Source organism: Stegodyphus dumicola, chromosome 7 (genome assembly GCF_044657685.1).
Source record: "Stegodyphus dumicola isolate Sdum_Otavi_A_Nest chromosome 7, ASM4465768v1".
Classification (NCBI taxonomy): Eukaryota; Metazoa; Arthropoda; class Arachnida; order Araneae; family Eresidae; genus Stegodyphus; species Stegodyphus dumicola.
In genome coordinates this window covers 6,120,808-6,131,486 of record NC_140774.1, presented here as the reverse complement: position 1 = coordinate 6,131,486, position 10,679 = coordinate 6,120,808, and the positions used below count along the sequence as shown (strand labels likewise).

Genomic DNA, 10,679 nt, shown 5'->3' with positions numbered 1-10,679 from the left:
AAAGAATTTAGTATTAATTTACAAAAAGAAAAAAGAAAATCTGAAACGTTTCAGATTTTAAATTACGTACAAAGGGACTTTTTTAACATTTTGTGTGTTACCTTTATTTATTAAATATCATGTTCTTCGCACTTAAACCGCAAAATTAAGTTCAAGAGCAATATCGCAAAATAGTTTTAAAATGAGATTATCTTCAGAATTTCCGATACACAGTCTCACGCGCTGGAGATAAAAATGTTTTTCTCTACAATGTTGCCATTGCTCGCTTTGAAATCCTTCAGTTTGTTAATCAGAAATTCGTTAAAGTTTTACAAAATATGAAATTGATAATAAAACAAATTCCAAATTTCAAATTTGAGCTTCTCAGATGCCCATATTCCCAGTAGGATTACGTTATTCAAAATTGGATGGCTCTAGGTACCGTTGTTTTATCGCAATGCAAGAAATATACATACATTTATGCAGATTATTCATTATTTAATTTCTTCAAATGTAATGCAGGACAATAATATTTGGTGGCAACAGTTTGAAAAGTGAAACGGACATTCTTCAGAGTGATTCGATGCAAAATCGCAAAACGCAAAAGTCCCTCAGGGACAAAGCGCCTTTGGATTAAAAAACAAATTCTGCAGAACTTTTCAAAAGTCAGGTTGCATTTTCCCACAATTTAAAATTTTGCATTGGCGTATTCTCTTCGAATGAGGGATGCCTTTCGAATATTAAGATTAAAGCTACAGCGTCGGTAAAATAATATATAGAAATGCTATAAACAGTTCGTGAAGAAACTTTTGTCTTTTCCTAATCGAAATTCTGTGAAAGTACCTATTTATACGTTTCTAGTGACATTTACATTAAATGAGTTAAATTACATTGCTACTTATCGTATTAATGAACATTAGATGACTACTGTCAGAGAAGACATACGTAAATTATCTGGAACTTCGGAGATTTACTGTATTAGAAAATTAATTTCATCGCATATTAAACATTGCTTGTTTTAACTGCTCGTACCAACTACGGTACTCATAATATTAAGCACTATTTTAAATTAAATTACTTAAATCATAGTTTAAATATTTTATAAACAAAATCTATCCTCCTTAATCACTTCACCTTTTCCCTCGAGCCAGACTCGTCGATTTGAAAATTGCCATCTCAATTATATAAGCTGTAGGGTCGTAGTTTATTTTTCTAATAGTTATTTTTATTTTAGAAATAGCTTTCCTTTAGAAATAGCTTTCCTACTTACGCATTCCTGTCAGAATAAGTTTTCAGTTTATGCTTTATGCAAATACTGTAGAAACTGATACTTAAGCTGAGGTGTGAGTTACTTCAGTGAGAGAGAACGTATTCTGCCTTACGGCCACGTTGCTGTTACGAATTAAAGCTTGCTAGTTTACGTGCTAGTTGGTATACATTGATGATTTTAGCTAAGAGCCAACCTACGCGGTAAATAACTATTTGCAGCTTAGGCTGTTTATTCTACTTAATCATTAGTTTAATTTTACATTTTGTAACCCCCACGACTCAATGAGCGCCACCTAGCGGCCGTCGGAAGAAACACCGGCCAAAAAAGATAATAGCCTTCAGTCGGTGTACGAGAGTCATGAAGTAAGCATGCTGTTTCTCCGAGATGTTGTTCCCCGAGATTTACTTTGCATATTTAATGTGTAATTATAACGCCCTTAATTGTAATGTTTTATCTTAATTGTGTTTTGTTAACTAAAACTATTTAAAAAGGCCAATTGAGTCTTTTGTTTATGGTAGCTTAGGTTATAGTTGGCCACCCAACGTGCGGTTCGAATGATTTATCCAGTTGAGGTGTGTGTATGTGTATTTAATTATGGCAAAGCACACTAGGGCTATCTGCCTAAGGGGAGGGATGCCTTCGTGGAGGACTTTCTAAGGGAAACTGGCTCGTATACACGTTACACATGGGGAAAACGACGAAAACGCCCATACAGCCAGCCTGTTCGCGGGATTCGAACCTCGGACCGAACTACCAGTGTTCAGCGACTTTACCGCTCTGCCGCTGGTGTGCCCCTATCCAGTTGAGGAAAAAACCATGTTTAGTTAACCGACTCCAGAACATCTACTCATATTTTTTTCCAGGTTTTAGGTACTACTTGCACCAGCGAAGTCCTCACCCTAAGATTATTTTGGAAATTGCATAAAGTAGCGCTTTTATCTTCACTCGAAGATTATTTTAGACATTGTATGGTTTCATCTACACCCGAAGATAACAAGCATTTAATTTGATAAGAAAGACATTTTCACTTAATAAGCATTTAATAAAGAGATAACAGTTTCACTTGAAACAATATAAAATTCTAACTATCACTTCGTTAATACTTTAATAATATGGAATAAAATGTATCGTTGAAAACGAAACAGAATCATATATAAAGTATAATCTCTAGGTGTTTCCTTTTAGCTATGTTACACTTTAAGAATTTATATTGTCTTACATTGTTTAAATAACTGATTTTTATTTGAATTTCCTGTGTTTTAATTCTTTGTCCTAAATGAAGATTAATTTTGTTTTCATTACAAGTCAACAGATGTAAAATTTCGTTTCGGTTCTGAACGAAAGTGTTTACGTAACAAAATATTATTTTTATTCTGATTGATAAATGTTTCCGGTGTGCATAATTCTTTTAGTATTTTTATAACTGTATTGCTATCAATGTATGAGCTGTGTGTTTTGTTTTATTTTATTTTATGAATAATATTAACGGATATTATTTCCTCTTGGAGAATAGAAATTATTAAAAAGTGAAAAGGGTTTTATCTAGTATAGTATTTAAATTGTGCCACTAATGTTTTGTTTTTATGCAATAAGAATACTTCTTTTGAATTAATATTTTAGTTGCCATTATTCTGAAAAGGTATTCTAAAACTTGCTACATTTTCCAATTGTGTGTTTATCAAATTTTTAAATTATTATTTTGTAATATTTGAGAACAACTCAACTTATATATCTAATTGTGTTTTTCAAAGAGAACTACAGTCGAAAATTAATTTCGTAAAGCATTTAGGATTTTGTAGACATCACAGGCATAACTAATAGAAGATTTATCAAATTCTATTTTTGGGATTTTTTTTTACTAAATTTGTGTATTTTCTTGTCCATTTGGCAAGTATACCAATCCTTGTAAATTTTTCGTTTCGTTTTCGAAGTAATCTTGAAGTAATCTTAGATGAATTATTTTGTTCGATGTTGTTTTTCAAATATTATGAAATTGTTAGGGGTAATTAAGAAATTCATAAAATTTCTGAACATATAATTTTTCTTCAAACAAATATTAAACTTTTCAACGGACATTGAAAGTACGATAACATGCATTTTTGGGACTAACCAGAAAAAAGATCTGCAAGTGTTAGCTACGGAGCTGAGTCTGCCCGTCTCGGATAATTTGAAAGTGATTCAATTCAAAGAGCTAATTGCGCACGTATAAAAAAATTTCATAAATTTCCAATTAAGTTAAAGTTTTGAAACATCCACTTGAATGAATCTTTGAAGTGACGAAGGTAAACATCTGGATACAAAACGGCGTACTCAACTAAATCGCTTACTGCAAAAATTCAAGAGAACTGCTTTGAACCAGGGAGAGATCGAACCTAATGTAGTGAAAGTTTAAAGAGAATCATCCTGATTCTGTGCTGTTGAATGAATCATCTCGAGTATGAAAAGCACAACTTGAAAAAAGTCATCCTGATTCTGTGAAATTTTGAGTGAATCACCGATTCCATGAAGTATGAAGAGAATCATCCTGATTCTACGGAGTTTTAAGTAAATCATCACGATTCCATGAAATATGAAGAGAATCATCCTGATTCTATCGAGTTTTGAGAGGATCATACCGATTCCATGAAGTATGAAAATAATCATCCTGATTCTATGGAGTTTTGAGTGAATCACCCCGATTCAATGAAGTATGAAGTGAATCATCCCGATTCAGAAATTCTTGAATGAATCATCCTGTTCAATGAAGTTTGAAAAGAATCATCCCGATTCTATGTTGTTGATGAATCATCCCGATTCAATGAAGTATGGAGAGCATCATCTTTATTCTATGAATTTCTGAATGAATCATCCTGATTCAGTGGCATTCGAAGAGTATGAAAAGCACAAAAATATATTATGGTTATCAACGTCTTACGAACCAGGTGATAAAGTATAGGAGACGGGGCAGACCAAACCAACATATTCCTGGCTCGTCGCCCAGACGTCGTACGAGCCAGAGGGGGAGTCTGTAAGCCCACGGCTTAATGAGCGCCACCTAGCGGCCGCCGGAAGAAACACCGGCCAAAAAAGATAATAGCCTTCATTCGATGTACGGGAGTCATGAACTAAGCACGCTGTTTTCCCGAGATTTACTTTGCAACTTAGACGTGTAACTTAATTGTATTAACTAATTGTTTTAACTTAATTGTAATTTTTTATCTTTATTGTGTTTTGTTAATTGAAACTATTTAAAAAGATCAAGTGAGTCTTTTGTTTATGGTAGTTTTGGTTATAATTTTATATTTTAAGTTCAAGCTAAAATTGTTGGGTTCTTGTACGCCCAAGAAGGGCCATCTCTGAATGTATTTGATTTAAAATAAAAATGTATTTTATTTAACCCTCCTTTCGAGTTGTTACTTACATAGCAAAAACGTAGCAAATAGTCGTGACACAGGTTCCACTAGCTTCTAGCAGTTAAAGAACTTCATTTTATCTAGAACACTAAAAGGTATCAGCACTTATTCAATTTTTACTCAGTAATGTAAAAATTATCCAAAGTCTAATAGCTCTGAATTAAAAATGAATAAGTATTTTCTTCTATTAAGCTAATTGATTTACCCCAATATGAAATTAAAATTAATTTTAGTTATTTTTATTTTACAAATATATGTATATTGGTAATAACATACAATAAAAAAATTTACTTTCGAAGGCGGCAGAGTCAGGTGGTCCGCAGAACATTCTAATTTATAAAAGTGACCCCCCTCTTTGAAGAAATGTTTAGACACATTGCATTAATGCGTAAGTTTATTACTCTAAAATCAAAATTGTTATGAAATTATGCTTCCAACAACTACGGTACTCTATTCAATGTAATGTTGTCCTTCCAAGAAATCAGTTTGACACGCTCGGAGGGGGGAAAAAAGATTTATTTCTTTTCCACCAATTGCAATTTAATGAGGACTGCAGTAAGCAAATGTTTATGATAGTGCCAACTTTTCTTTTCATGAACTTCCTCGGATGATTTAAAGTCATTTTTTTTTCAAAATTTATGGTATTTTTAAGCTGACATTTCATCAACGCGACTGATTGATGGAGATTTGTTACTAATTTTGCTTGCTTTCTTTATGATATGGCTCTTCCGTCGCTTTTTTGTTTTCTTTTCTTCCTTCAAGCTGGCAACATGATAGCAGTGTTGAACTGTTAATATAAGTTACCATTCAAGTTGCGGTAACATCTCGTTCATCAGGATTATTTGATTTCGTAGTAATAATAATACATTTTGTTCATTGACTGCATTTAGCTTTTCCATTTTGAATTTCTTTAATCAAACTCGGTGTATCCCTATTTAATTCTTTAAAGTTTCCTGCCACTTCTCATATTGCCTGCACAAACAGTTCATGTTGGCGTGTTCAATTATATTTTGTCAAACGATTTTTGACATTTAGAAGAAAAAGACTTGCTTTAGAACAAACGCTGCGTTGTGAAATCTGTAAAATGATATCATTATCATTAAGGTGTCCGAAATGGAACGTATTCAGGCTACCAGATTAGAACCATCATTTACTTCCAGTTCTGTTGCAAAAAGTCAGCTACAGAATGTCGCTAAAATATGTGTGTAGCTTTAGGTACTAATGTTGTATCATATCACAGTGTGAAAGTTTGGTACCGAAGTCCAAAAACAAGGACTATGACATTCAAGAAGCAGAGCACTTTAGCCGGTCTACTGATGGTGATGAGGCCCGCCTAAAAGAACTTGTGGAAGAAGATCCGTATGCCTGCTAAGGAGTTAGATGTTAGTGCCATGTCCATTAGTCGAGCTATGCTTCGCATAAACTTGACGTGGAAGTTCAGTCGCTGGGTGCCGCATGAGATGACTCAAGCAGATAAGGACAGGCGTGTTCAGGCTTGTACTAATCTGCACGAATATCAGCGTAAGGACAAAATTCTGGACCGGATCGTCATTTTTGATGAAAAGTGGATTTACTTCAACAGCACAGGCCCAAAAGGGGGTTGGTCAGCGCCGGGTGAACCCGTCAGCAGCGTCTCAAAACGGAATTTGACTAACAAAAATAACATGCTTAGTATCTGGTGGTATTACCGTGATCCACAAAGAGTATCTGGTTTAAAAAATTTAAAACCCTCGACAGTAAGGTGTACAATGATTTTATTCAATTTAGTTAGTTAAGTTAGTTATTCAAATAAGTTGTGCAGCTAGTCCGTGTTGACGCTGCTATCAAGAAAAAACGTCGAACTGAGTTACGACGCAAAAAGGTCATGTCCCATTAAGATAATGCAAGACCACAGTGTCTGCATTCACCAGCTGGACTCTGTACGGACTCGAATGGGCTCTTTCGCCACACCATCATATAGCCCCGACATCACTCCTTCGGCCTTCTACGTTTTATCACAGTTGCAGCTACATCTTGCAGGTGCTATCTTTCATTATGCACTGAAGTTTCATAATCCGAAATGAGATGATCTGTTTCTGGTCTCGCGGCCATCAAATTCAGGGCCGAAGGCTTTGAAAAACTACCAAAACGTTGGCAGAAAATTCATAGATTTGGGTGGGGATTACTACCCGCACTAAAAGTCCAACTTTAAAGTTTTTTTCCTAACTTTATTAAGAAATTTTATTAAGAAAAGGCGGAGAACTTTGGTTACAACCAGATATTTATAATAGTATAATCGTATAATAAAGTGTTTATAACATACATATTTTGACATATTATGATATATGTCAAAATAGGAGAAAGCTTAAGTAACAGTATATGTAAATAAATTGCTGAACGTAAAACGAACAGTGAATTCTAAGCGGGAAAAGAAAATAACACGAAAAATAAACTTACTTAATTATGTGATTGCGTTATACAATTTTATTTGTTGCAAGAGTATATAATTTAACGACACTTTGAATTGCACAAGAGTTCCTTGCTTTTATACCGTCTCTTTGTCTGTCTTCTCGGCTTCTTCGTTGGACCTCCACCAGAGCATATGTGCTTATCGACATATGTGAGTGACGGTCCGAATATTTAACAATAAATCAAATATTAAGTCTTTCACTTATGTATTCGGTATGTGTTGGCATTCAAGGGAGAACGGCCACGTTCTCCAAACTCGGTCTTTCAGGGTAACATATGTATATACTGAGTTGGCAAGAAAGTAATTTTCGTTTGCATAAATAGATAGCATTATGTTCGTCTTATTCTTCTTCTGTATGTGATTATAATATTTTTTATTATAATATTTTTTCCTAATGAGATTTGGCAACTAACACTTTTAGGTTGCTTACAGAAGCAAATTTTGGGTAGTTTTGTTTACAACTGTTAGCTTACGGTCATTTCTAGCATCGGCCGCAAAAATAAACATTTTTGATATATTTTACTTTTTCATTTTCATAAAGTCAAGAAAGCGGCGGAAGCTCACAAAGACATATATGAAGGTTATGGTGTTGATTGCTTAGAGTGCATGTATCAAAATTAGTTTTAAAATCTTTGTTCTGGAGATATTTTACTTAAAGATGACTAACGTTATGGTCAAACTTCTGAAGTTGATGATGATAAAAATTAAAGCTATAATTGAATCAAATCGTCATATAACTGTGCAAGAGATTGCAAAAATTCCAAATGTATCACACACAACAATTAAAAATGAATTAAAAGAAATTCACTGAATCCAACGAATCAATATTTAAGATACGCATTTCAAAAAGTAATGCAAGAGACTCTTTTTCGAAAAGAATTATCATTGGTGATGAAACATGGATTGCTTACAATAATATTAATAGAAAACGATGATTGTCCTTTATGATGAATCAGGAAAGCTAAACTGGCACCTGAAAAGGATCATGCTGTCAGTTCGGTGGGATTTCAAAGGTGATGTGTATTCTGAGCTGCTTCTAACGTGTTCATGTACGATTACTCTCTAAATAGGATAAAACAACGCTCCCAGTATCATGTTCAACAATTTATCTCTATTACTGCTCTCGTGAGTTTCGGAAAGTGGCTAATCTTTTATTCTAAAACAGTTCAGTCAGCCCAGAAGCCAGAAATCTGAACTTTAGACATGATCAATACTTTCTGAAAAGTTATAAAACGAGAAAGCAATAATACATTTCAAAATAATTTTATGAAGTAGTTTGGTGAAAGTTTAGAAAGGAAATCTGAATTAGTTTATTGCAAAATAGGCGCTGATATACGCTAATTAGACCCCTTATCTTCCCTGCTTTAAGCTTGCTTTATCAGCATCGATTTTGTAGAGGCAACACAATGCATTAGAACGAGTCCCATGTGGTCTAGTGGTTAGGATTCCTGGCTTTCACCCAGGCGGCTCGGGTTCGATTCCCGGCATGGGAAGTTGGAGGTTCTATGGTGTAACGGTTAGCACTCTGGACTCTGAATCCAGCGATCCGAGTTCAAATCTCGGTGGAACCTTTCACTTTTTTTATGTCATTCCACTTCAATTCAAAACTGAACATCTATTGGCTCTCTACCGAAAGTCTCAAATCAAATTTAACAATAATTTTTCATTTATTAATATTAAAAAAAGTGTTATTTTTTCTCCTTTCGTATTTTTTAGTCAATGTTTTCCATGCTTAATACGCCTGATATATTTTAAATTCGATTTATAGAAGTATATCAAGGTATATACAAACTATATCAATAATATATATATATTAAATAAGGTTTATACAAACTATATCAATAATATATATATTAAATAATAATTTATTTACTAAAGAAATATTGATTATATTATCTCCTAATGTTAATTTTAGTAGAAGTATCTAAAAAGAGTGAATCCAGAGGTAGGAAGTTTAATTCCGAAAATTATTTTAAAGTAACTTGAATGTAAATCGTTAAAAATGTTTTACGGGGACTTGATAATCATGAATAACAAAATTTCAAACTTTGAAAAGAAATTAAATTAAAAGCAAGTAATTATTGCTATTGATAGGAAATTAGTTGACTTTGCAATGAATGAATGTTCAATAAATAATAATTATATATTAAATACGGTTTATACAAACTATATTAATAATATATATAATAAATATGGTTTATACAAACTACATCAATAATATATATATATATATATATATATATATATTAAATAAGGTTTATACAAACTACATCAACAACTTGATACAGGTATCTTTCCTTGATCTACTGTAATAATATATGTTCTATAATTTCGTTTTGCAGATTGTCATCTGGAAAACGAAATTATTTTCTTTATAGTTCTAAATCTGATATATAACAATTTTTTATTGAGAATATTAAAGACAAAATTTATTGGGCTCGCAAAAAAGAAATTTCGGTTTACCCCAAATAGATAGAGTTATGTTGGCTTTGTTATTCTTCTTTCAAGCTCATAATTGTTTTCTTTAGAGATTTGGCAGCTGACACTTTCAAGTTGTTACAGAAACAAATTCCGGATATTTTTTGTTTTCAATTGTTAAACAACTGGGCTTCAAAAGGAAGCATTTTCGACACATTTTACTTTTTTATTTTCATAAAAATAAGAAAGTGGCTGAGGCTTACAAAGAGATATGTGAAGTTTATGATGTTTCTTGCTTAACTGAATGCGTTAAGTCGAGCTGGTTTAAAAAAATTCGTTCTGGAGATTTTTCACTTCAAGGTGACCAACACTTTGGCCGACCTTCTGAAGGGCAATTTTGATTATGGCAAAATTAAAACCATCGAATCGTCATGTAACTGTGCGAGAGACTGCTCAAGAGTTAAATGTACCACACAACAATCAAAATCGCACAAATCCCTTGTTAAAAAGATTGATAGTTGTGTTCCACACTAAATGGAAAAAATTCACTTGAAATAACGAATCAATATTTGGGATACGCATTTCAAATGTAAAGTAATCGACCTTTCATTGAAACGAATTATTAATGGTGATGAAAAGCTCATCGTTACTACTACTACATTAACAGAAAAAGATCATGGTCCAAGCATGGTGAATTAACAGAATTCATATCGAAAGCTATTGCGTCAGAAAACGATCATGCTGTTAATTTGGTGGGATTTCGAAGGCGGTGTTCATTCTGAGCTGCTTCCAGGTAACTAAAATATAAACTCAGATATTTACTGCCAACAGCTTATGAAATTAGGAGATACAATCAACGAAAAAACTTGCCAAATCGCAAAGAAATCGCGTTACACAACAACAATGCCAGGTCTGACACATATTTAAGAATACATACGTATGTAACAATACGGAGTTTGGTTATTATGTCGGGAAGTGATGTCGCATCCGCCATATAACCCCGCCCTTGTATCATCGAATTATGATTTATTTCGAAATTTTACAAACTTTCTTAAATGATAAAAATTTTAGTCACAACCTCAAATCACACTTGATTAAATTTTTTGCTGATAAATTCTACGAGGGCGGAATCACAGCAAGATGGCAGAAGGTCATTCAACAGAATAGAACC

The 10,679-nt window shown here is 33.2% G+C and overlaps 2 non-coding genes across 2 annotated transcripts; both read left to right on the top strand.

The window, feature by feature from the left end:
- Positions 1-8,511: 8,511 nt before the first annotated feature.
- Positions 8,512-8,583, top strand: TRNAE-UUC (transfer RNA glutamic acid (anticodon UUC)). Its single transcript has one exon. It is a non-coding gene; the product is annotated as a tRNA-Glu (tRNA).
- Positions 8,584-8,589: 6 nt separating this feature from the next.
- TRNAQ-CUG (transfer RNA glutamine (anticodon CUG)) lies at positions 8,590-8,661 on the top strand. Its single transcript has one exon. It is a non-coding gene; the product is annotated as a tRNA-Gln (tRNA).
- Positions 8,662-10,679: the final 2,018 nt, after the last annotated feature.